At 55.1% G+C, this 27224-nt stretch overlaps 1 long non-coding RNA gene across 1 annotated transcript in view; it reads right to left on the reverse strand.

Moving 5' to 3' along the window:
- Positions 1–489: 489 nt before the first annotated feature.
- Positions 490–27224, reverse strand: part of LOC105877501 (uncharacterized) — a 32064-nt gene continuing 5329 nt past the window's right edge. The window contains exon 2 of the long non-coding RNA XR_001156991.3: positions 490–780. This is a non-coding gene — a long non-coding RNA (uncharacterized LOC105877501). The remainder of the gene's footprint in view (positions 781–27224) is intronic.

Consider the following 27224-nt stretch of genomic DNA (forward strand, 5'->3'; position numbering starts at 1 on the left):
ACTCAGTGAAGTCCTGGTGGGACAGCTGGTGGGACTAGGGTGACCATGGTGTGTGCAAGCCACAGCTGGTGCAGGGGGGTGTGGCCCCCGGGCCTGGGGCTGATCCAGAGCTTCTGCCCTCAACACCTCTAACTGTTCCTCCACCCAGCAGAGTGATCACTAAAAAATGCAACTAAGATCATGGCACTCTCTTGCTTAAATCCTTCCAGGGCTCCACATCCCACAGAGAACAAAACCTAACTCCCTTCTGGCCCTTCCCTCCCCTCAAGTCTCTCCTCTGACTTCGGTCTCCTGACAGGGCCTAGAATGTACCCAGACCTTTGCACTCTCTGTTCCCCTCTTTCCACAGGGCTGGCTCCTCATGCCTTGGCTAGGATGTCACTGCACAGAGGAGCCAACTCTAACCATCTCATCAAATGACAGGTCACCCCATTAATGTCTACCATGGTCTTCTGCAGTTATTTTGTGGCACTTTTTAAACTCTGTCACTGTTTGTTTACTTATCTGTTTACTGGTTTAGAGTCTGACTCAGCTGATGGAATGTACCTTGCATGATGTCAGGAGCCAGTCTGTCCTGTTTCCAAAGACAGAGCCCGCCACATCATGAGCTTAAGGAATCATGTGTTGATCTGGGCGCATCCTCTGAGCTTGGTTTGGATGGACTGACGTGGGGATGGACGTTGAGGCTAGACCAGTGGTCTCACGGTTGCTGCTCATCTGGCAAAGTGGTTGAAATTCCAGTGTGATCGATTCTGTTCCAGCAGGGAAAGGCATCTTGCCCTGATGCCGGGAATTTAGCCTATGATCAGGGTCAGGCCTCATAAAAGAGAGTTTTCCTCAACTAAAGTCCCCACACTGGAGTCCCTCCCTCTGTGGGTAAACATACAGACACCCTCACAGACACGCACTCACACCCAGATACACATGTATGTATCCCCACAGGCCCACAGGCATACACACACACACACACACACAGTGTCCCATAGGTGCCGTACACACCAAGGCACACAACCGGACAAACCTGCTTACCCATATTCCTGCGTGTGCCAGATACAGCCCCGCAACCCCACGGGCATATCTGTGAACAGATGCACACATGCACGCACACACACCTATAAACACATACTTAACATGTGCAGACACGGTCATAAAAAGCAACATGAGCACTTAGAACGACATCCATGGAGGAGCCACCTGTTCACTTGCTCACTTGCTCATGAGCCCATGTCACGGAGTAACAGACTGGGCTCTGAGCTCCCCTTCGGCGGTGGGATCCCCTACACTGAGAGGTCTGTGCTCTCTGGCCTCTCCCCTGCACCCTCCTTTCCCACCCCTGTTCAACTACCCCAGCCCTCCTGGTCTTGTGAGAGACTCCGGCTTCCCCAGACCCGATCTGCAGCCAGAGGCAGGGCTCAGCTGGAACTGGGGTCAGGGCTTGGTCTGTGGACAAGGCCAAGGTTCAGTGGGTGACTGGGATCAGGCTCCTCTGGGACCAAGGTCAAAGGTGAGTCAGGGGCTGAGGTTTTCTTGATGCACTGTCTCTGCTCACAGGTGTACCCACCCCCAGATGTGCCATCCCAAGGAGCTGCTGGCAGGGCCCCAAGGTTCAGGGTCCTCATCGTGGGCCTCTGCAGCTGGCGGAAGGTGAGGGGGAGCAGGTGGGGGCCGGGCCTGGGCAGATAGCTGTGAGGTACGTTTCCATCTCTGCGGGTCGGGCGGGCGAAGCCATTTCCAATCTGCTCTCTATCATTTTCAATATCATTAATCCCAGACACTCTATTTTCCATGCCTGCGCAGCCAGGCCCCCGAGTGTGCGCCGTGTAAAGTGACACATATTCATCACCGGCTCGTGGCGCCGGCGCCGACGCTGATACAATATTAGTGTTGCCCCCCCGTTTGGGGCCCGCTCCGCCCGGCTCCCCGATGGCACGAATCCATCACCTGGAGCCCGTGTCACTTTCCCCAGCAGCCACATTTGTTTGGGCACTTAGGAGGTAATTGTGGCACATTAGCTGGGGTGGGGAAGGGCGCCAGGCCTCCAGGAGGAGGGGGAGGCCGGGGCATCTTCTCCCACAGTCCCGGCCCATGCTGGCCTGGTCAGCTCCTGGACTCTGGCTGGGGTCCCAGAAAGCTGGATTCTGGCTCAGCTTTGGTGGGGAGAGTCTTGAGAAAGACCCTGGTGGGGGGAGGTCAACTGTGGCTCTGTCAGGAAGCCTCAGAAGGGTGTCCCCAGCTCCCCTGTGAGCCCCAACATTGGGGCTTGGTCTAGTTGGGTCCCAGCTTGGAGACGATGGCTTCAAAACCTTTTCTTGCCAACCAGTCTTTGTCCCAGCACTGAAACTCAGGATGTGGCAACACCAGCCCCGCTGGCTCCGTTCCAAGTCCCATATGGGACAGCGGGGAGGGAGGAAGGCAGGAGGGAAGAGACACTGCCCAGTCCTTGGGACCCCAACTGTGAGGGAAAATCTGGCTCTGCTCTAGAAGCCTGAGTCTGAGACTGGGTGACACGGCCCAGCCCTCAGGAACACTATCTGCATTCAGGTGGAGGAAGACGCCACCTAGCCTGACTAGTAGTGGTGGCCCAGGTCAGGGTGCTTTTGGGAAGACTGCCCAGAGGTGGTGAGCTAGATGCAGGGACAGCCTCTGGCCACGGTGAGGCCCAAACCAGCTGTAGCAGAAGGAGGAGCAGCAGCCGGGGCCATTGATCGGAGCGGAGGCCAGAGCGGGTGGGGCGTGGGTCCTCCCTCCCCAGTCCGCAGGGCTAACACCCATTAACCTCGTCAGCAGACAAATCGCCCGTCTTGTCAAATTCCCATTTAAAATGCAAACACGATTTGACAGAGTAAACCGAGCGGAGGTGGGAGCGGATAATCCAGTGGAGGCTCATTAGCAAGGCCCGATGAGAGGGGCCGGCCAGACAGCGGCCTCACGGACCTGCCGGGATGAACTCCCACCCCCGCTCAATACCTGACTCATCTGCCCTCCTCACACCTTCAAGGAGTCTGGGGACCCCAACTGCCTCCCACCACCCCTGGGAGGGTGTAACTGAGGGGGCTGGAAGCAGACAGGGCTGAGAACCAGCCCCTGCACTTCTGCCTGTCTGCCCCGTGGGATGTAGGCAACGACCGTCCCTCTAGAGTCCCCACTGGGACACGGCATGTGTACTCTCCTACAAGGCCCTCACCTAGGGGTCCTGTGAGCTGGCTTTATTAACTCATCTACAAATGACAAACCTGGGGTTCAGGGTGGCCCAGCTGGGAAGAGACAGGCAGGGTATGGATTTGAACCCCAAACCATCAGACGCCAGCAGTCATACCCTCAACCATGACACTGCTCTGCCCTCCTGGATTGGAAATGCCTGTTCTTCCCTTTCTGCTTCCCTGGTTTCAGTGTTGTCACTAGCTATGTGAGTCTAGGAAAAGTGACTTCCCCTTAAGCCTCATTTGTCTCATCTGTAAAAAATGGGTGAAAAGCAGCTGCCTAGCCCAAGAGTTAGGGTAAGGAGAATTTTAGTAAGTACTTGGTTTAAGTAATATTAATAACCACCCAACAAAATCTGCAGACAACTTAGCCTGGAGGCCGGGGATGGGGAGGGATGGGTATAAAGGGGAGAGAAAGAACCCAGATTTTTCCGGAGAGCAGCTCATGATAGACCATACACCCCTCCTGGCTTCCAGGACCTGGGCACCCCTAGACCTGCACCCTGTCCTGCCTCCCAGCTCCGTGTCTGGGCCACTCTATTAGGAAAGGAGCCCATGGTCACTCTCAGGGCCTGAACTGGGCGGGGGTGTTCTGGGGCAGGTGGAGGTTCTGCCCACTCGGCCACTCCTTCCTGTCCTGTACTGCAGCCAGGCTGCTGCTGCCCGTTCTTAATAGTTGGAGTGATGGATGATTAAGAGGCCTGGAAGGCAACTACCTCGAGATAATGGGCTGTCACTCTGCCTTGACTGTCCCAGGGTGTCCCCAGCTCTGTTCTCTCACAGGTGCATGTGGATCCCCCAGTCAGGCTTGGGCTGCACCTGTCCCTGCTGCCACATAGGGCCACCACTGTGCTGCTCAGCCACCTGGGAGCTAGTGCTGGGTGTCCTTGTGCTGGTTGGTGTCCTCTCTGGGTCTCATCACCTGTCACTGGCATCACAGCAAGAGGCTCCTGATGCCCAGTCTCTGCCCGCCCTGCCCCAGTCCTTCACAATTGCTCTGAATCCCATCACTTTCCCACTCTGACTCCTCCTCACTCCCAGAGTAGAGCCCAATTCCTCAGCTGGCATCCAAGGCCCTGTGCAATCTGGCCTCAGTTTACCTTCCAGTTTCTCTCCTATCTCTCTGCCTCTGCCAGGCTGTGAGTTACCCTCACATCCTTGCCTGGCACTCCCCTGGACTCAGCATCGACCTGCAAGGTAGGGATCCTCTTCCCCTTGAGTCCCTCTCTGCCCCCATCCTCACCTGGGTCTAGCAGTGAGCCAGGAGGACCCCATGAGACCATGGCCCCTGCCTGGGCAGGGGGTGGGCTGCAGAGGAGGAGAGGCTGAGGGGTGGGTGGCGTTCTCAGCCTCCCTGCAGCCGTCTGCCAAGCCGTCCTCTGAGGCTGGCCTAATTCCCTTCAGAGCCCGGCTCCCATCTTCAGGGTGGTGCTTAGGGAGCTGAGAGCCCAACGCTAATGCCTAAGAAAGTCGTGGGTGGATTAGAAAGCGAGGGGGATTAGGGCCAGAGCTGGTGGCTGATGCAGGAGCGGAGCCCCTCCTCCTGAGGAAGAGGAGGCTAATCCTGCTTAGCGACTGAGGAGACAGCCATGCTCAGGGGGGCCTTCTTCCCACCCACTCGGCCTGCCTGGGCCCAGCAGGAGCAGCATGAAGAAGACCCAACTGCCCCCTCTGTCCTTCAAACTTTTGGTGCCCCGAGGTCTCCCCAAACCATCCTGATCTGCCTTGTCCCCCCACATCCCCCAGCCCTCCACATAACCCCAAAGTCCCCATACTGCTGTGCCTGCCCAAGCTGCCCTGTCTGCCCACATCCCCCAACTTTCATAACTATCTCCATCTCCATGAACTGAGCTGTCCCCCAGTGCCCCATCCGTGCTGCCCCGAAGGTCTGCAGTGGATGTGGTGGCGCTGCCCAGATCGCCCTGCAGGGCAGAGACGTTCCTGCAGTGCTGGGAGTGTTGGCCGCTGCAGGTGTCCTCAGCTGCCTCACCTAAGGTTGTGCCCCTCTTGGGGGCTGTCCACCAGTGACTGGCCAATCCAGAGTGCAAAGGGCTGGTCTCCCTACCTCACTCTGGGACAACTCTGAAAGCCAGTGCCACACTGGGAGATGGGATTGGCTGAGGCTGCCACTGTGACTGTTTCACAGCTGGGACCTTTCAGTCTGGCCAGTCTGGCTCCCCACAGCCTCATGGGCCCATGCACCCTGGAGCACACTCCTTCCTCAATCTCTGCAAGAAGTCTCACCCTTCGCTTTCTTCTTTAAGTGCTGGGTTGGAGGATGGAAGAAGATTAGGTTGGTCGGTGAAGGGCCTGGATTCAGGAGCTCCTGACTTGGATGCTGGGTGAGGACCCGCAGTCCTTTCCCCGAGGATCCCTCCTCCTTAGGCCCCTTTGCTTCCGACGGTGTAGGCAGCCCCATGGGCTGAGTGGGGAGGGAGGTCCTGCCCTGGACGCCAGGCTGGGGTCCTGACCCGAAAGGAGAGGCAGGTTCTGTCTGGGGAGCTGATGGAAGAAGGAGAAAGAACTTGCTCTGAGAGCTTAATTTGAGGGCCGAGGCAGGTCAGCCCCTGGGAATTTGGTCTGAAGAAGAGAAGCCTCTGATGCAGGAACCTATTTTGAGCGGGGAGGAAGGACACTGGGAGCTGACCCTGAGGGGCAGATTGGCCTCCAGACCAAGAGAAGAGGCCCAGACTGCCTGTTCTGCAGGGGCCCCACCCCACTGTCGGCCAGGTCTTCTCTTGCCAGCCGTGGCTGGCTGACCTGGGACAGCCATGTGATGCCTGCATGCGGGAGGACTGGGTTTCTGAGTTAATAATGTGTGTGTGTGTGTGTGTGTGTGTGTGTGTGTGTGTGTGTGTGTGTGTGAGTACAGTGGGAAGAACACCCACTCTCTGGCTCCCTTGGTACCATTAGGGTTGTAGCTCCGTGGGAGTAGAGAACTTCCTGGATGCGGGGCCTCTGAGAAATTCTGGTCCCAGGGTAACTAGAGTGCAAGGGCAGAAAACCAGATGGACTGAGCTTTGAGAATCAGTTTCGGATGTGGGGGGTCAGTGGAAGGGGACCACTCCCACTCTGTTCCCTACCTTTGATGGACAAATGCTAATGACATTACCAGCGATTGACTAGAAACGAATAAATAATTCAGTCTGGCCTGAAAATGGGAGAAAAGTACTTAAATGCTATTGACAAGCCAGTCCCTGGCCTCATTACCCATGCAGACTCAGGCCTCCACATCGACCACAGCCCCTGATTCCTTCAAACCCCACTGTGGGCAGCCTCAGGCCTCCCCTCCACCAACCTGGCCTCGTTGAGTGTGTGGAGGGTGACCTGAGGAGACCAGGTGGAGGGTTGAGGCTCGTGGCTCAGCCCAGAGGTAGCTCCATCTGCAAGGATGGCGTCTCCCAGGTTCTTCTCCTTTTCCCAGATGTGCGCAGCAGAGTCTGTGCATGGGAAGGGGGCTGCGGCAAGCCCCTCACCAGCCCTGCCTCAGGTGCACGCGCACAGGGCACAGGCGTGCGCTCACTTGGACACGCACACAGCAGCACAGCACGCAGCTGCTGCATCCTCTTCCAGGACACAAGAAGAGTGGTGACCCCCTGGGGCGGCTGTCAGTCACCGTGCTCTTGGGGAATACAAACTCATTAAATGTTTCCCTGCCTTGTCACAGGGGCCCCAAGTCAGGCCTGAGGAGGAGGAGGAGGAGGAGGAGGAGGAGGAGGAGGAAACAAATGCGCAGCTGATCCTTTAAAAGCACATCCTGTATTTCCGACCCGGAGAAGAGAGGACGGATTATCAGGGTGGAGATTACCCATGGAAGGCCCTTGCCGTGGGTTCCTAGGGAGTTGGGGTTTCTAGCCCCCATGACACATGCGGAACTTCCCCAAGCAGCAACTCTGCCAAACAGAACCTTTCCGTTTTCCTCAAGAGTTTTCCCTCTCTTCCTTAGCTGCCTGGGCCTGACTTCCCTTCCGGCGCCTCCTCTCGCATCATCTGGCCTCTTCAGGCTGAAGGAGAGAGGCCAAAGTTCCTCTGGCCCTTTCCCTGCCACTGTCAAGGATAACAGAAGCCCACAACACCCGCTGATCAGATGGGAGATAAGGGAGTCTCAGAGCTCCTCCAGCCCAAGGCATGGGGCCAGGCAGAGACTCAGCGGAGGGGGATTTGGGAGGGAAGGATGGCCGTGGCCTGTGCCTGGGAGGTGCAGGATACTCCAGTGGGTGTGAAGGGGTCCACTTCAGCCCAGCCCAGAAAATCATCTAAAAGGGATCTCATCCCTCTGTGAGCCAGATAAGCTGCAATCTGGGTGAGGACAGAGGCCTCAGTGCCTGTCACTGGTAGCTGGACTTATCCCCTCACTCCCTTTAGAGACCAGACCCCCACCGTGAAGTCTGTAGGGTTCTGGCTGGGTCTCCTCACTGCTGCCTGCCAGGATCCTGCCCCCTCCAGAGCTGAGACCCAGAAGTTCCGGGGACCAGCCTCTCTCCTCTCCTCCCCCACCCCACGGAAGTCCAAGGGCTCCCCAGCTCTCCCAGGCACAGCACCCACCCCACCCCCACCCAGCCTCTGGAGCGGGCTGAAAAGCTTTGCCTCCCAGCTCATCAGCCATAAGGCCCTTCCTCCTCCGTGTTTCTTCCAACCATTGTGTCCCACGGGGAGTCATTTATCCGGATCGACTGGCTCTCCTCAGTGCAAACATTCACAGGAGCATTAACAAGCCTAAAACCCAATTAGCCTTCAATTACTCAGGCCTCAGCCAGATTTTCTGTGCTGGGGATAGGGGTAGGGAATGCGTTTGGGCACTGCCTGGCTGGTGTTCCTCTTTTGGCACCCCCCCCAGCCCTCCTGTAGCAGACAGTGCCCCCACCACTTTCCCTCCTGCCTGCACTACCTTATTTTCCCCCTTATTCTTCCCCCACCCCTTTCCTTCCTCATCTCCCTTAAAATAAGTCATTGTTCTTAAGTGTACCTACCCAAGACATGGTTTGAGAAAAATTCTGTAACAATATAATGCCAAATGGAAAGCTAAATCCCCCCTCTACCCCCTGCCCCATAAATCGCACTGTCAGTAATTTGGGGCTTCTCCTTCCTTTACCATGTTTCATTCTATATGTTCACACCCACATACACCCACATAGCTTTAAGTGTGTCTTTAAAAAAATCTTCAAATTGGGACCATACTCTTCATATTGTTTATGGGCCTATTATTCACTGGTCAATGACATCTTTTTTAATTTGTACTTCTCTTTCCTCACCTGCTTTCCCTGTTCTGCATCTTTCCATGTCAGTGCATGCAGATCTATCTCCTCCTTCTTCTTGGATATGTAGTATTCCATGGTCTGGGTACACTGTAATGTGTTTAATCAGGCCCTATGGATGGACATTGAGTTGCTTCCAGTGTTTGGCAATGACAAGCATCATTGCAGTAACCACCTCTGTCCTTACATCGCTGTGCACAGAGACCACATGCCTACAACAGGAATTGTTTGGCCGCAGGGGATGCATATGTGAAATTTTGATAATTACTGCCAAATTGCCCTCTACCTCCAGAACCTCCAAGGTTGTGCCAATTTGTATTCCTAAGAGTCTCCATTTCCCTTACTTTCATCAACACTGGGTTATCTTTTTAAAAATTATCATTTTTTCAACCAAATAGGAGAAAATGACATCTTATTTAATTTGTCCTTCTCTTTTTCCTCTCACTACCTCTCCTTTACTTCCGTGTCTCACTCCCTCCTCTTCTTCAGTTCTATCCCCCACCCCCAGCCCCCACCTCCTTACCCGCTTCTCTGCTGCCACACCTTCTTCCCCACATCTTCTCACCCTTCCCTTCCCCTCCCCTTCTCTCTCCTCCCCTGGATACTGCAGTCCTGGGGAGAGAGCAGCCAGAGACGCTATTAGCTCTGCCCCCCTAATACTCTGAGTCCCACTCGCCTCTTAACACCTCCCTGAGCCTGGGCCTCTAAGCCCCATCTCACTCTCGTCTCCCTCTAATCACTAAGGCTTATTTCTGATTTTCTGAAGTGACAAGGAGCTGGGTTTGGGGGGGGAGGGAGGGCTGTCAGCCAGCATCTCCCAGGATTGAGGGAGGGAAGGATGCTTGGTAGGAGGTAGGGGAGGGAGGCTTGACGAATGAATGTAGAGGTAGAGACTCCAGCCCTCCTCACTCTGAAGGAGCAGCCCAAGTTCTCCAGCCCCTCTGCCTTGGCTTACATCGCATATACTTCCAACCATAGGGTGTTCTTTTAGGCTGGATTCTGTTTTCTCTGGTTTCTTCTGTAAAAAGGAAAGTGACTCCCTCCCATACCTTGCCTCAAGGGAGCTCCTGTGGACAGAGCCTCTAATGCCTTCCCTTCTCCCACCTCTGCCATCACCTTGCCAGGAGAATTCTCCCCCTATCTCCCCCTGCCCCACCCCTTTGGTCCTGGAGGTGAGAAAAGCCTGTAGGCTGCAAAGCCCCTTGTCGTCTGCCTCCCACCTTAGAGAAATCCAGGTCTCCCCTCCCCTGGCCTAAATGTATCCTCCCCAAATCTCAGTGAAGGCATAAATCTAATTAAGGACAGCAACAAATCTCTTGTTTTAAAGACATTTAAGATTTAAAATATGTGCTGAGAGTAGAGGTCTCAAGGGAGGTGGGATGAAGGAGCCAACTAATTCTGGGGAGGGACCCTTGAACCCCAGTTCTAGCCCTGCTGAGTGACCCTGGACAATCCCCTTGGTGTCTCTGAGCCTTGGTTTCCTCAGCAGCCCCCCAGAACTTCTACAAGGCCCAGCAGGAGTCCCTTGCTCCCGCCTGGAAGTGCTCTTGCTGCGCTAATTTAATTACATGGCCTAACTGGGCCCAGGCTGGGGAGGTGGTTAATGGCAGCTGCAGAGACAGTGAGTAATCAAGAATTAATTAAGCGTTTCTGGGGATTCCCAAGTCTGGGCTAGGGATTCCTGGGAGCCTGGCTGTGGCTGCCCTGCTCCTGCCTCCTCAGGAGTAGGGGCAACTGCAGGTCCAGAAGGTCGGGACACGGAGCCACTCGGGGGCCAGCAGTGGGCGGACCGCGTGGAGTTGCACAGGTGCCTGCGCCCGCAGGCCGGGGCATTTCTGTTACAGGCCAGGCTGCGTGGAGGCAGGGGCTCAGCCCCGGCGGGCAGGTGAGAATGAAAAGTGTGGCTTCAGCCTTGGGCTTTGGAGTCAGGCCGACCAGAGGTTCAGACTCAGCTTCCCCACTTGCCCGTGGGTGTGCCTTTGGCGGGGCCTTCTCCCTACCTCGCCCTCTGCCCAGTGCGGGTCCCCCAGACCTTCCCGCAGCCGGTTCCTTCAGGCCAGCACCCCTCTTAGAAAGCTTCTTCCTCCCCCACAGTCACTGTCACACCCCCGGGCTCGTTTTCTGCTCATTTATTTGTCACTTGTTTCTCACGTCCCGCGGAGCCAGAGTCAGGGTCAGGGGCTCGCTGTATCTGCAGGACCTGAAACAGCGCTGGGCGGACGGAAGGTGTTGGAAGAGTGAATGAAGAATGAAGAAACCTCGGAGCCGGTGTTGTCACCTGGAAAGTGGGGGTCGTAGCCCCCTGCAGGCCCGAAGGGGGTCGCGAGGGGATCAAGAGTGGACTCGGGAAACACCGAGCGCCGCGCCCGGCCCACGCTTCGCCTCCGCGGCGGCGGCCATAGCTCGGTCGCCGCGTTGTCACTCGCGCGCGGCGCGCTGCAGCCTCCCGGGCGGGCGACGCCGGCGACACTGCCGCGGGACAGCCCCAGGCCCCGCCCGCCCGGCCGCGCTCCTTCCCAGGCGCCCCCGCGCCGCCGGCGCTTTGAAGTCCCAATCCGGCAAATAGAGTCAATCAATTATGAAGGGAACAATCTGGCGGCCCCTCGGGGAGCGGCGGCCGAGCGATCCCGGGGGATTAGGCCGCAAATCGCGCTGAGCCTCCCTAAGTGACAGCGAGAGAATCGCGCGCGGCGGCGACGGCGGCGGCGGGAGCGGGAGGAGCGCGGCCGCTAACCCGATTATGCAGATCCGCGGGGGGCGCGGATTAGGCGTCGGGGGCGGCTTCGCCCTAAGCCGCTCGCGGATTTGGGAAAAGTTTACTCGGGCGGAGGGGGCGGAGACTCCCCCGGGCGGGTGGCTGGACTCCTCCGGGCCGGGTGAATGGAGGCCCGGCGGCCGGGGACAGGACGCCAGGGTGGGGCGGCGCGCCTACTGAGTCCAGCCACCGCCACTTTTCCAGGCGCGCACACGCACCCCAGGCCCGCAACAGCCGTGTGTACACAGGCCACAGGCGCACGCGCTCGCCAGCTCACGATCACCCTCCCAAACCACAAAAAACGCTCAGAACACTCGGGGGCGCATGCATGCGCACATGCACATCAGGCTCAACGTCACACGGCCGGGCCCAAGATGGCTCACACACTCACACAGCACTGGCGCGTGCTCGCTTGAGCGTGCACATACTCACAGACACACAATTTGACATTCAGATGCTGTGCCTCCCTGTGGTCCAAGCAGAAACTCCCAGTGACACAAGGAGGTGTGTCAGCCACACAAGAGCCCATATAGGTATTTGGCCAGGTGTAGAGCCCTGCCCCTGCACTCTCCCACAGACCTCCCCCTGCTCCTCTTCTCTGAGGGACCCTGAGGACAAGTGTGTTAGTGTCTGTGCGCCCATTATCTCTGGCGTCTGGGCCGGGTCTTCACTTCTGGGATTGGGGCCTTCCCAGCGTGGGTGGAAGGGACTGAGAAGGACACTGGGATGGGAAACAGGCTGAGTCCCCATGGTGACTCTGGCTAAGGGGTCCTCTCTGCAGGGCTGGGGGTCTAAGACATTCACCCAGGCTCCTCTGGGCCTGCTGCTTTGTTGAGGTGCTGTCAGGGAGGAGACTGGGGAGGGAGATGGGGAGGCTTCCTTTTACCCTTCTGGAAAAAGGGCACAGAACCCAGCTCCAAGCCAACCCAAAGCAGGATCTCAAGAAAGCCTCAGCCTCTTTGCATCTGCAAAACATCCGCTGTGTGTAATCAGTGTGTGGCCATGGTCCATAAATGTGTTCATGCTCAGTGTATGTCCACAGTCTTTGTGTATGTCCACGGCGATATGTATGTTTCTGGACAGTGTGTGTTTGTGGTCAGTGGCAGGTGTATCCCTCCCAGCCACACACAATGACTATGGACACGCACTGACCGCAGATAGGCACTCATCCTGGATACACACAATGGCAATGGACACACACACACATACCCTGAGCCCCTGAGAGAGGCCAATCCTTTGCATGGACAGACAGTGGACACTGAATTGCTGCTGGGGTGGCAGAGGGCAATTGCTGTGGCATGGAGGGCACCCCACCTCATGCCATAGGCAGTGACGGAGTGGCCCTGTGGCTGAGCAGATCTATGAGGATGAAGGGGTCAAAGTCAATGAATCTTTAGCATGCAGGGCACTGGCTGCTGCCCCCAGCCCCGTGCTGTGTGCACATGTACTCCTGTGTGTCCATCACACCCACCTTCCCAGTGACCCACCCACTGTCATTGGGAAGAGGGGTGTGTGTGTGACTTATCCCCAGAATCTGGGATCTACCTTGAGGTGGTCTGGGCTGACCCCTGGGACCTGGTCACTGGGGCATGGGTGCTCTATGACAGGGTGAAGATGTGCTCTGGGTGTTTTAGGTTGCTGGGGTCAGTAGGAGGGTGTTCCCCTCCCTGTGTAACCATAGCAGAGCCCTGGCCCTATCTGGGCCTGGTTCCCTCATTGGCTTTTCCTGCTCTGACCTTTGTAGTTCTGAGTCCTGGGGAGGAGAAATCACACCAAACCCCCTTCTCCTGGGCAACCTTGACCACTGGACAGGGCCCACCAGGCCCCTGTGCCCCTCCAACTCCGCCCCCATCTAGGTGCTTTGCCCCCTATGGGGCAATCAGGCCCGATTGATTTCACACTCAGGAAGGATTCCTCTGGCCTCCAATGGGGTAGATCTGATTAGGCGGCTGCAGGAAAGTGCTTGGTCACATGGTCACAATTAATCAGCAGCAGGGCTGTGGGAGAGGCCTGCCTAGGCAGAAGCCTGCCCCTGGGATGCACAAACAGAGGGATCCTCCCAGGCCTCTGGGGCTAGAAGGAATGAGAATGGGAAAAAGTACCCAGCCACACACACCCATGGAGCCCCAAATGGGGGCTCAGCAGCAACTCGCTGGTTCTTAGCTGGGCTGTGGGCCTCATCCCCAGCCCTGCCCTGGCACAAATCCTGCTGCACCACTTAATGGACCCATATTCTTGGGCAAGGTACTTAACTTCTCTGCCTCAGGCCTTATCTTTCAAATAAGGATTGAAATAATATCTTCCTCATAGGATCTATGTAAGGAAATGTCAAGCATGTAGCAGGGTGGTTGGCACATAGTAGGTGCTCAAACTGTGGGAACTTCTATTATTGACATTATTATTTTTAGTTCAGAACAGGTAGCCTGCAGAACGAATTCACCAGCCAATGAGATATGGACACCCCTCTCCCAAAGGAGGGAGGCTGGAGAAAAGGGAGACCCTTAGGATCCAAAACAATTTTCCCCTCCTCCTTCAGGCTTGTCACCTAAGAGAGCACAGAGGGGGTGGGGAGCCTTTCTGGGGCCTCCTGCCCTGAGAGGAGGGAACCTGAACTCCCTCCCCTCCCCTGCCTTCCAGCCCCCAAGTGTGTGTGTATGTGTGTGTGTGTGTGTGTGTGTGTGTGTGTGTGTGTGGAGGGGTGGGGGTGGGGAGAGAAGAGGCCGAATCTGAAGTGGCTCAGTGGCTCAGTTGTTTCAGGCCAGAAGCCATTACCTTCCTGGAGAGAGAAGCTGTGGCCCATCTGAGGCTGGGGCAGGGGCAAGGGAGGGTACAGATTGGAGTGAGACTTGGATCTGCCCTGGGGCCTCCTCGCCTTTCCCCTTCCCTCTCTCCCTGTGAAGAGGCAAAGTCCTTGCTCTTCTCAGGTTTGGGTTCCCTTTACTCCCACCCTGAGGGTAGGGAGAGCTGACCCGACAAAGAGAGAGGAGTCTCTGCCCACTGTGCCTCCCTAATTGATTGTGCCTACTATGCGCTAGGGCCCATGCATCTCCTGTTTACTTTGTACCCTCCACACACAGCTGGAAACCAGCAGGGACCTTTTCAAGAAAGTCATCCAATTATCTAGCCTGAGGGGCACGACTTGGCAGTGGGAATGGGAGGATTTCCATATGAGGGAAGCAGGGGTGGAGACTGGAGGGAAGGGGGGCTTGAGACCCTGCCTGCTGGCTTTGCATAGAAAGCGTGCTGTCTAATGAAGCTTGCATACCTATTTGGGGTGGCTCAGGACTGCTGGTCATTGAGGGGAGGGCTAAAGCCTGCCAAGCTCCCCCTTGATACCACCAACTGGGGTCAAGCCCAGGGGAAGCACTTGCCTACCAAATTCCAGACCCATAACCCACGAAGCTCAGGATGGCAGTCTCTCGAGTCATCCCCAAGGTGAATAAAGGGAGTCAGGGATGGGCTGAACCCCTGCACTTGGGCTGTGAGTGCACATTCTTACCTAGGAGTGGGACTGTGTCCAGCAGATCCTTACGGCCTGCATGCAGAGCATCCTGGCAAGGGCTGCTTCTGCCTCTTCAGTAAGGGCTTCCTCCACCTGTGCAGGTGCTGTGGACCCTTCGGGTGCAACTGAACAGGGGCTCCTCCCGATGCTGCCCCTGAGTCCTCTTCCACCTCATGCACCCTGCCTCCTGTCCCCTTGGCCTCTGCTGCTCGTGGTCTCTCTGTGCCTGTTTCTCTCAGTGTCTGCTCGTGGGCCTGTGAGTATGTGTCTGTCTCTGACTCTGTCTCTTTCTGTATCTATCTCTATGTCTCTGTGGCTCTATCTCTGCCTCTTCCTTGTCTCTCTTTATCTTTGAATCTCGATGTCTTTCCATCTCTGTCTCGAGGCCTGTCTGTCCCCTTGGCGAGGCTCTGTGTGGCTCTGTGTAGTCTTCCCCCTCAGGTTCCAGGGCTGCGTCAGAGAGACCTCTACGTCAGCGTGAGAGCTGAATGGAGAGGGGCTGCTACGAGTCGGGCATCCTGGAGGCTCAGCGCCCCCTCTGAGAGCTTTTGCCCTCCCATGTCTGCACTTGGGCTCAGTCTGGGTCCTGCCAGGGACACCTTGGTGGTTTCACAGGCTCAGTCTCCCCCTTTATATTGTGTTTCAAGGGCAGGGCCTTGCCTCCATTCCAACAGGCAGCCAATTTCTCTATACCCTCCCTCCTCCCTTTTCCTCCATTTTTCCCCCAAGAGAAGCAGTAGAAATGGTTTTTGGAGTCAAACAGAATCAAGTGCAAGTTTTGGACTTGCTATGAATGAGCTCTAGGGTATTGAGAAGTTATTTGATCTCTCCCAGCCATGGATAACCTCCTCATCTGTAAAGCGGGCATGGGAACAGTCCTTGTCTCTCTGCATTGTGGTGAAGATAAACTGAGGCAATGACTGTAAAACAACACAGATCCTGACTCCAAAACGGGGACTATTACATTGCATTTCCCCATCTCTTTGTTCACAGAGCCCAACTCAGGCCTATGCCCACAGAAGTCTTGTTGAATGAATACAGATTTCTCTGTTGTTCATTTTCTTTCTTTCCTCCTGGCTCCCTTGCCTTCTGTCTTTCTCTATCCCTGTCTTGGATGGAGTGGGTCATCAAAACCTCTTGAGCACCAGCTATATACCCAGCCTTGAGCCAGGCTCTGCAAATGTAGACAGCTCTATAAACAATAATGAAATCTAAATATGGGGTTTGGCTCTACAAACAAGGACTTTGTAAAGTCTAGGATTCAGAAAATGGTAACATGTTCTACAAATTATCATGGGATCTGTGACAGTGACTGGCTCAGAAATCAGTGATGGCATGTGCTCTGCAGATGGTAATAGACTCTGCAAACACTGATGAGCTTTGTGTATGATTTCACGTTCAACGACAGGCTCTGCAAACTCTAAGGCTCTGCAGATAATCATGGGCCTTGTAAATAGAGATGGACTCTGTAAATGGTAATGAGCTTTGCAAACAGTGATGGCAAGTTGTGATGGGCTCTGAAAATACTGAATATGTTAATAGTTCATGTCTCTAAAGGACAAGAGGTCCCCCTGTGGGTCCCCAAAGAACAAAGCTCTGTCCTGGTACCATGGACAGCAAGGCTCCCTCACCCCCTTTCCTTCCAGGCCCAGCTAGAACTCCTCTGTCCGCTTATTCATTGGCATTTGTGTGTGTGGAGGGGTAGAAGATGTAGTAGAGAAGTGGGACAAGGATAGGAATGAAGCTGTGTCCCCATTCTCAAGGCTTTCAGTCGGTTGAGAAGACAGACTTCTAAGTAGCCAAATGGGAGGATTGTGTCTGTTGACAAATCTGTTCTCAGCCCAGCTATTTGTGAGGTAGAAGGTGTCTTTCCACATCAGAGGCTCTCAGAATGCTAAAAGGGTGTTTAAACCACACTGGGCCTCCTGGGGGAACTGAGAAGTCAGCTTTGCAAAGCACGTCTTACAGGCTCCAGCCGACCTTAAATTCTAGCTGGCACCTGAATAGCTTTGTAGCAATTTAAATTTCTCTGCCTGTCCTTTCCCGGTCTGGCTACATTAACAGGTCTATATCACAGGGAACACACACACCTCCCAGAACGCAGGGCTTAGGGGGGGCAAAAGCCAAGAATCTGTTCTAGACAGGCCGTGAGTAATGGTGTGAGGATCTGGTGGTGGTTGAGATTGGGATGGGGATGATGATCATGGATGTGGAGGTCATCATGGAGGTGGTGCCAATGGAGGTGGGGACAGAGCTGAGGTATTCATATTGGTGGGGGTGATGGGGAAGTGATGGCAATAGTCACAAGGTGGCAATACTGTGAGCAAAACAGGCCCTAATGGAAGATAGCTTGGCATGGTGGCTAAGAACACAGACTGGGGTCAACTTCTGGTTCTCACATTTGCTGTGTGACCTTAGGCAAGTTATTTAACTGTTCTATGCTTCAATCTCCTCTTCTGTAAAATTGGGATAATAATAGTGCCTATCTCACAGAGTTGTCATGAGGATTAAATGAGCTACTATATGTACAATACTTAGAATAGTGCCTGGCACATAATAAATACTATGTAAGTGACAGCTGCTATTACCATCAAGGAAGGGAGTGGAGGTGGAGGTGGTGAAGGCGGGGAAGTGGCAATGAAGTGAGGATAGGGATAATAATGACGATAAGATGCATTGAGTACTAACTATGCGCCCTGCACTATTCTAAGCACTTTTTATGTAGTAACTTGCCTAATCGTGTAGCCCTTTGAGGAAGCTAATAGTATACCCATTTTAAAGATGGTGAAACTTAAGCAGGGGGGTTGAAATGAGTGACCAAAGGTGACACAGCTAGTAAATGGAAGAGCTCCAAAGCCTGTGCTCTTAAGCATTAGCTAAATGGGAATGACGATGGAGTTGGTGACAGCAGGAATAAGTGCTGCGTCCTCGCCAAAGCAGGGCTGGGGGTGTCCTGGCGGTGGGGCAGTGGTGAGGGAGGAGGTGAAGGTGGTGGGGCGCACAGGGGCAGTGAAGGCGCACTACAAGAGCATCCACTGGCCCAGCTCCCAGTGGGGCTTTGCATCTGCTGTGGGAGGCTCTGCTCGGTCTCCGTGGGCAGGGCTGAAGATCCCCGGCCTGCTGTAAGGCTGTGCTCTGGGAGCAGAAAGGACAGCAAGGACCTCACTTTCTGCTCAGCAGTGGGAGCTGTGGGTCCCAGGCAGTGAAGTGGGATGGAAACGGGCACTGTCTCAGAGGCACTGTGGGGCAGAGATGGGGGCTGGGGCTTCCCATGCACCCTTCACCCCCCTTCCTGGGACTTGGCATCCTCTGACCCCATAACTGCCAAGTCCACACACTCCCTGCCAGGGCCGGGTTGGCACTAATGGAGCAGACAGCGGCAGAGGTGAGCTGCCCATCCCATCACAGAGCCCTCCCGCTTCGCCCGCCCAGCGCCAGCTCTGGCCTGCCTCTCGCTGCTCCCTCGCTTGCTGAGGGGAAGCCTTAATAGAGAATCCGCCTCTGTGCCGCCGCTCCCTGCCCGCCAGCCCGTCCCTATTATCAGCACCATCAACGGCGGCAAATGACACTCTCGGAATCTTGACTCCAATCTGATGCCTGGTCCCCGGGGCCACGGAGAGGCGCGGGCCAGCCAGGCTGGGGGCTGGGGAGGGTGTGTGCAGTAATAGGATGTGGCCCAGGAAGGTCTATTAGCAGCGCTGCAACTGCTGATGAGCCCCCTCCCCAGCCCCAGGGCGTCCCCAGCCTGGCTCAGCCAGGCACAGCAAGAGGCCTGGGTGGGGTGGGGAGGGGGGCAGTTGCGGGGGTGGGGCTAGGCTAAGCCATCTCAGAGTCCAGACACCAGGGTCCCTTGGGAGACATGCGGGTGGAGGTGGAATTGGGAGAGATAAGGCTACTCAGACACTTCCTCCGACCACTACTACGTATCTGGGGAGGAAAGGAGTAGGGGAGCAAGTGGTCTTTCTGAGGGTGGTGATTTTCCCCAGTGCCACCTTGGAGTGTCCTGGACCTGCAGTCCTGGAAGGAGCCTCAAGGGGCATCCCACACAGCCTCCCTTCTCCAGCCTCACCTTGAACTCGTAGGCCTGGGAAGCCCATCAGGTCCCTGGGCCACCTGTCTCACTGCTAACTGCTTCCTCATGTGGAGTCCTGACTGGTCTTTCTTGGTACTTTAGTCCAAAGCCCCTTCGAGGCACTTATGCCCCACCAAGGAAACCTCACAGGGTTCAAAGCCAGAAGGTAGGTCTCAAGTCTGCTTGCCCAGGCCCTCACCCCTCCATGTGGCCACGCATCTTCTGGCCTATGTGTGTTGTGTGTGGAAAGGTTATGAGAGGCTGGTCCACATCCAGTTATGAGAGGTTATGAGAGGCTGGGGGCAGATGGCTGGACCCACCACAAGGCAGGGGAGATAGTGGGCAGGGCCCTGGTTGAGTGCAGGACACCTGGTCCCAACCCAGCTCATCTGCTGGGTGACAATGGGGGAGTTACACACTGTCCCTCTCCAGCTGGCCTCCTTGTGCTGCTCCCCCCAGCCAGGGCCCCTGCTGAGAAAAGGGGATGATGAAGTCAGCTTTTCTCCCTCAGGGGCTTGGACAGGTCAATGCTTTGGGGTGTAGAAGTCATGAGTTTGGGGCCGGACACTCTGCAGGTACAGTCTGAGTAACACTCCCTCTACCTACGCGCACACACAGCACCAATGGGATGGAGGAGAATGGGGTGAAGAGTAGAAAGTGGGCTCGGGCCTGGCTGTGTGTGCTGGGGCACAGTAGGAGGGGCCAGAGGCAGGGCCCTATCCTGTCCTGAAGGGTACCTGGCAAGTTAGGAGCCTGAACACTCAGGCTAGCTAGAAAGGGTCCCTCCTCGGCTTTGCAACAGGAGAGAGGGCTGGGCCTAAGAGAGGACCCCTGGGCCAGGCAGGAGTGGTAGAGGGAGGAGCCACGCCTGGCTCACAAACTCCCCCCCTTCTCCCCTCCTGCCCCCTGCCCGCCAGGTCTGGGCCTCTGGCCACGGCACTGAACTCAATCTGTTCTGCCCACTGCCCCCACCATGTCCCATAGTACAGAGGCCACAGATGTCCAAGCTGTTTGCCTCTGCTGAGTGGCCCCCCTCAGTGCCCCCAGCGGGGGCCTGGTCATCAGTCACAGGGCTGGCAGTCCTCAGGACTGGACATGCAGGACTGGATGTGGACCAGTGGATAGCAGGCAGCAGGGGGCACTGACTCCTGCTCATCGGCCCCCTTGGTGGCCTCTGTTCACTCTGCACCTTCCCTGCTCCCTTCTCGATTCCCCAGCTCACCTATGTCCTCACCTGTCCATCTCTCCTTTGCCCCATCATCTGTATCCACCTTACCTGTCCTGTTCATTAGCCCCTTCTCACCTGTGCCCCTCTGATCTGCCTCATCTGTCTTCCTTCATCAGACCCCTCTCCCCTGCCCCCTGCTCCCCAGGCTCTGGGTCACTTTGGCCCAGACTTACTTCCCCTGTTTCCTGTGTTAGTCTCTCCTCCCGCTCTGCCTGCTAGGGCCTGAAAAGTCAAGATTCAGCCTTTGAAACTCCATCTCCCCTAACTCATAGCCCTACCTCAGCCTGGCCATCTCCTTTTCCAGTCAGCTGCCAGTGGGGGAATTGGGACCCCAAGGAAGGACAGGTTTTGTGATCCAACCAAGGGCATGTGAAGGCGAGAGAAGGCCTGTGTGATTGGGGGCAGGTACATAAAGACCCTGGTTGGGGCACCTTGTGGAGAGAGTGCAGTTCCAAGAGTCAGACAGCAGGGGGTGCCCGACCCTCGGTGACGTCTGGTTGGTTGGTATTCTTCAACCCCTGGGCTGCAATCACCCAAGGGGGTAAAGGTCTGAGTACTGTGTGTGTGTGTGTATGTGTGTGTGTGTGTGTGTGTGTGTGTGTGTGTGTATCCCTAGATAGGGGCAAGTTTTGTCCCAGTCTGAAGTTGTCTCTGGATTGTTAGCTTTTTAAAGAAACTCTTACCTGTTACCTCAAAAAACTTCTCTATTTGAAATCCTGCAAGGGATGAATGAGTTTGGGGCTTTAGACTCTCGTAGCAAAGGGAGGAGGAAGAGGCATAGCAGTTCCTCGGGGAGGGCCACCTCCACTGTCCTCAATCCCCAGGGAGGCTGGCACCTTGCCTTTTAAATGTTCCTGTGAGGGAGATAAGGAGTAAGTCTCCCAGCCCCTTAAGAGAGCTCCCCTCTCGTCTATGGGCAGTGTCTTCCTTCCACACAACTCTCGCACCCACACCAGCTCGGGAGGGGACAGGCCAAAGAGAGCCAAGCCTCAGGCATCCCCTGCAGACTTCCTGTCCACTGTGTGGGTGGGGAGGAGTGTGGGAGACTGGTGCATTCATGAATAGTGTGTGTGTGTGTGTGTGTGTGCACAGGTATGTGCATGACAGCGACAGACACCAAGGTTTGTGCTGTTCTCTCAGTGCATCCTGACACAGGTGCTGCAGTGCCCCCCCCCAACACATGCCAGGAAGGGGTGATTGGGGTGTGAGGTCAAAGCTACTGTGAGACACTGATGCCACTTGGTAGGGCAGTACCTTGGGGCCTGCACCACCACCCTCTTTGTCCTCAGTGCCTGAAAGCTCACCATTAAAGTTCTGATCCTCAGCAAGGATCCTCAGCTGCCACAGACTTGAATAATAAAATTACTATGTTATGTTAATAACATGATGGGACAACTAGAGGGCCCAGAAATGGCTTGGAGAGGACTCAGGCAGCTGGACACAGAGGGTGGCAGGGGAGACTTCCTGAAGACAAGGCTTAGACTTGATGGCAATGGGTCTTTCAGATAGCCCTGTGGCTGTAGGCAGGAGGGATGGCCTGGTACAGTCATTTCAGAGCCCACAAACACCTTTCTGGGCCTCCTAGTACGCTGGGAACTGGAACTGAGATCCTCAGCGTAACACGCCAGCCCCCTCCCCAAGCAGGCCATGGGAGGTTGGTAAATATCGTAATCAGATTAGCGGAGTGGAGACGGCAGAGGCTACGGTGGGAAAATGCTCTGGGCTTGCCTGGCCCCCACCCCTCTCCTGGGAACCCAGCCCTGTTGCCTTGCCCAACCCCTCCCCTGTGGGCCCCAAGGCCATCCTGGCTCCTCAGTAGCCCCTGCTGGCCTGGGTGACCCTGCTGGTACCTGGCCCTCTCTGGGCCTGGTGGAGCTTTCTGTATCCTGTGTCTTCTCAGCTTAGGGGAGGATGGGGTGGCAGAAAGCCCAGCCCTGTTAACGGCCCCTTCCCCTTCCCCTCTGGGCTGTTTGCTTAGACTGTGGAGTCTGGCAGAGACTCCTGCCCCTTCCTCTGGTCATGACACTGCTCACCTGTGAGGCTAATGAAATGTCGGGATTCTAGGGTGGTCCTGGGTGGAGGAGTGTGTGGTGGGAGGCATGGGTTTAATCAGGGTCGAGTCAGAATCACTGCCCTCCTCTGTCTTCTCATGGCCAAGCTGAGTAAGGGTCTGGGCACAGGGGTGCTGGGAAGCCGGATCGGGTGGAATGGGCCTGGCACAGTGAGCCAGGTGCTTCCTGTGGAGAGGTAGACTGGGGCCAGCCCGGGAGGGGAAGGGCTGAGAGAACAGGGCTGGAGTTTTGTGGAGGATGTTGGGAGGGCCCTGGGGCAAGGTGGAGGGCCTCAAGATGGAGAGCTAAGGATTGGGGGCTGAGAATCAGAGGAGGTGGAGACCAGGTGGCTGAGGGCTTGGGAATTTGGGGGCTGGGGACAGGGCTGAGAAAGTAGGGCTCAGGAGATTGGGGACCAAAGGGCTTGGGTATGGAGCACTAAGGAAGGGAATGATACGGGAGTGGGGTGCTGAGGATTTAGGATATTGGGGAACTTAGGGGCTGAGAGTTAAGAGCTGGGGTGCTGGGGGGACTAGGGTGGCAGGGCCTGAGGAAAAGAGGTTGAGATGTTTGGGGCTGCGGAACTAGGGGGCCAGTGGGGCTGACACAGAGAGAAAGGAAGTAGGGAAACACACCCTCACAGACAGACAGCGGTGTCCATGGGTGGGAGGGAGTGCCCAACGGTCCCAGGCCAGGCCTCCCTCAGCCTCTGTGGCCGTGCTGGGGCCATGGGGGTGGGCTGTGGGCCTCTCCTTGTCGGGCTGTCAGAGCGGGTTAGGCTCGGGGAATTGGTTCTCTGGATCATCTCCCAGGAGCCAGCCCCTCCTGGCAGCTTTGTTTGGAGAAAGCCCAGGGATTAGCAGGGCTGCCCCCACACCACCTCCCGGCCGCTAGCTCCTGGCGCTTTCATCCCTGAAGGCCGCTAAAGCCCAAAGTGCTTTGAGATTAGGCCCCACAAAGGGGCCCCTTGTGCTCCAGCCAAGCCTTAGGGGCAGGGAGGGGAGGGGATCCCAAGAGCTCAGTGCAGACTGAGCCCCTGAGATAAATCCTTCTCTCTGTCCCTGGTGCATCCCCGAAGGGTCCCCCAGGCCAGGCCAAAGGCTGAAGACCCCTCTTACCCGCTTGCCCCTAGCTTGGAGACTGTCCCTAATGGAGCCTACTGAGGGGCATCCCAGGCCTAACCTGCCTCCCTCAGCTTGTCAGCATCCACCTGTGGTCCTCTCAGGAGGAGGTGGATGAGGGAGCAGGGCACGGAGAGCTGGGGCCCCAGGGTAGAGGCTGGAGCAGGTCTAGATCATAGACTAAGAGAGAGCATCAGTCTGCCCTGCTCTCTGAGCAGATGCAGAGACCATCTAGGGCTTGGGATAGGAAGGGGCTTATCCTGGGACACACCAAGTTGCTGGCAGAGTTGAGGCAGTAATGCAGGGAACTCCCCTTTTTCACCAGGCATCTAAACTCAGGCTGGGTTGAGCGCGATGGCCCTAGCACTCTGGGAAGCCAAGGCGGGAGGATCACTAGAGGTCAGGAGTTCGAGACCAGATGAACAAGAGCGACACCCTGTCTCTACTAAAAAATAGAAAAAAAATTAGCCGGGCAAGTAAAAATAGATAAAATTAGCTGGGCATGGTGGCATGTGCCTGTAGTCCCAGCTACTCGGGAGGCTGAGGCAGGAGGATCGCTTGAGCCCAGGAGTTTGAGGTTGCTGTGAGCTAGGCTGACGCCACAGCACTCTAGTCCAGGCAACAGAATGAGACTCTGTCTCAAAGAATAAATAAATAAACTCAGGCTGGAGGTCAGCAGGTGTTCTTCATGAGGAGGGGCCAGCTTCGTGCCTCCCGCATAGAAGAGAGTGGTGCTTTACATGTTTGGATTTCATGGGCCTGCAAAAAAATGTTTCAAATGTGGGTTCCAGAATAAAATTTCCAGCTATTATTTTTGCCATATAAGGGCACAGAGGGAAAACTACCAACTGCTGTCAGCATCATTTCATTTTTAAAAAAGGATAATTTAGCATCAAAAAGTCGAAAAGACATAATCCCAGAATAGAGAGGATAGAGCTTCAAATCGAATAGACGTAGCTTTATGAAAATTTTCCTGTGAAGACCTTATTTTTCTTATTTATTGATGTTTTGGGTGAAAATGTCTTGGGACTCCTAGGCCAGGTAACCTGGGAGGAGGGGCCTGCCCCAAGGTCCCCTGGATTAGAACTCTGCCTACTCCTCCATGCCAGGGGTAGCTGGTGGGGCAGTTGTTGCAGGTCTAGCGCTGGGAAGGCTGGGAGAGGGGGCCCCTGAGACTGGGCTGCTGGTATGGGGGCTCTGCTGAGAAGCCAGTCTTGGCCTTGGCCCTCTCATCACCAAGGAGACTTGCAAAGAGGAGGGGCAGGGAGCGACCCTGACTGCGGGTCGATAGAGGAAAATTTCTTCCTGTCCTCTTGCTCATAAAATGTTTGTTGCCAACATATTGCACAACATTCCCAGAGAGGCCACAAAAGGCAGTGCTGGGCAGGCAGGGTCAAATGGAGCTCATGGAGCCCAGCCCCTCTGCTCAGCCCCCTGCCCGGGTCAGCCTGGGGGCTGGAGCTAGGGAGGTGCCCCAGATAATTGGCTGGGTGGTGGTGGGTATACGGGATTAACCTAAGGAACATCAAAGGTGCTCAATAAATCCCTTGTGAGAAAGTGTCCACGGGGGGGGGGGGGGCTTGCTAATGAGAGGTAAGAACTGACAGTATTAGCTGATGTGCATGTGGCATTTACCACATACCAGGCACTATGCTAAATGGTAACTCCTTTAATCCTTATAACAACCCTAGGGAATAAGTATGATTATTTCCCCCACTTTACAGATAAGAAAACTGAGGCACAGAGGTTAACTGACTTGCCCAAAGTCACACCTGGATTTGAACCCAGGCAGCCTGGCTCCAGGGTCCATACATGCTATATTGCTATATCATGGTCCTAAGCAAAGGTTATTGCTGAGTTCCTGCTGTCACCTGGCCATGATCTCCCCACTTCAGGAGAACTCCATGGTTTACCTGGGGTTTACAGACATCAAGAGGTGCTTGTTATCTTGCAGACACTGTATAAAATGGAAGTGTCCTCTTGCCTAGTTGTGGCAGTTTTACAAAATATGCCCACAAATTCTTTGATACTTCTGCCTTTGAGAGGTGGAGCTTAATTCTCTTCTCCTTGAATATGGGATAGACTTAGTGACTTGCTTATAATGAATAGAATATGGCAAAGTGATGAGATGTCACTTTTGGGATTAGCTTATAAAAGACTACAGCTTCTGTTCCCCACCACTCCTCTCTCTCTCTCTCTCTCTCTCTCTCTCTCTCTCTCTCTCTCTCTTTCTCAATCTCTCTCTCTCTGATCTCAGACATATATATATAAAGAAGCCCAGGCTGTCCCGTTGGAGAGGCCACGTGGAAGAGCGCTGAGGCACCCCAGCTGACAGCCAGCACCACAGCCAGCCATGTGAGTGAGCCTTCCTGGAAGAGGACCCTCCAGCACCTATCAGGACTTGAGATGATATGGCCCTGGCCAACAGCTTGACTGCGACCCTATGAGCCACCCTGAGCCACCCAGCTAAGCCACTGCTGGACTGCTGTCCCTCAGAAACTGTGCTATAATAAATGTTTGTTGGCTGGGTGTGGTCGCTCACACCTGTAATCCTCGTACTTTAGGAGGCCAAGGTGGGAGGATCGTTTGAGTCCAGGAGTCTAAGACCAGCCTGGGCAACATAGTGAGACCCTGTCTCTACTACATGAATGAATGAGTGAAAGAATATTTATTGTAAGCCACTAAGTTTGGGGACAATTTGTTATGCAGCAATGGATACACCTGCCAGTATCATCTGGAATCTCACCATTAGAGCTTCATCCTATGGGTGGGTTAAGTCAAGTCTCCCCATTATTCTCCTCAACACTGAGATAAATAACAACTGGGCTAATGCTGATTTGCTGCATCAGAAAGTGGCTAGACAACACCTCCAATATGGTTAGGTGATGGCATTCTGAGAATGGTATGTGGCCACTGAACCATTCTCAATCCACCCAGGGCCAGACCAGGGGTGGCCACCAACGAGCAGCTTTGATAAAGTTATATACCTTCATAGCTTTGCTACATGGCTGCTTCTCTCCCAGAAAAACCACCCCTTGCTTTAGTTGACAGCAAGGGGGCAGGGCTGTCACAGGGATGAGGGACTGAGGAGAGCTAGGCTCTGGTCAGAGTAGAGCTCAAGCTCCACAGACTCCACCTTTTGGGCTCTCTCCATTCCCTTGCCCTGTAGTGGCTACAGTTGCATTTGTGGGACCTCTCAGCATCTTCCAGCTGAATCTTCAGAGTCCCCACCCTAGGCTGACCCAGTGTCAGAAGTTAGCACAATGTGACTGTGCATATCTCAGTGTCACCGTGTGTACACGTGAGTGTGTAAAAATGCGGAGTAGGAGGTATCTGTGTACAGTTGTGCTGGTGGCCTTCATGTAGCATGCATTTGTGTGCAAGTGCAGTTGATTTGTGGGTCTCTGAGGGGAAGGAGTATGTGTACAGCTATATTTCTGTGTGTACCTGGGAGAGTGTATGCATTGTGAGAATATGTGTATCTACATGATGACCTTGTCAGGGTGGGGGCCCACACACTTTGTGTCTGTTTGCTGCATTTGGGATGTGTGTCTGTGTTTCCATGTGCAGATATCAGCCGTAGGAGTGCCTGAGCTGTGGTCCTCAAAGGGTTAAGGGAAACAGGCACTGCCATAACTCTTAATCATAGCTTTGCAAGCTTAGCCAGTGCCCCTGTTGAAAAATGTTTCAAAAAGCAAAATAAATGATCTTTTAGTTACAGAAGTATTGATTTTGCCCACATCTAGTAATAAAGAGCAAGTCACCTGTAGCTAAAACTCTTGTAAAATATATTTTATACTCTAATAGTCTGCAGATAGAGTCACCCGCTGAGCACAGATGACAAATCTCCCCAGCGCGGCCTGCGCCCCCCATATTTCACGTCAGGGACCTGGTGGTGGCGCAGGCAGCAACAGAGCTGGCCTTCCCCGCGGTGAAGACTTGGCCTGGCTGGCAGGAAGAAAAGAAAAAAGCCAGGTTCCTGGCACATGGTCTGTCCCCCTGTCCTCACCGTGGACACAACCTGGGTTGTGGTGGAGGCT

This window comes from Microcebus murinus, chromosome 2, assembly GCF_040939455.1.
Source record: "Microcebus murinus isolate Inina chromosome 2, M.murinus_Inina_mat1.0, whole genome shotgun sequence".
In the NCBI taxonomy this organism is placed as follows: Eukaryota; Metazoa; Chordata; class Mammalia; order Primates; family Cheirogaleidae; genus Microcebus; species Microcebus murinus.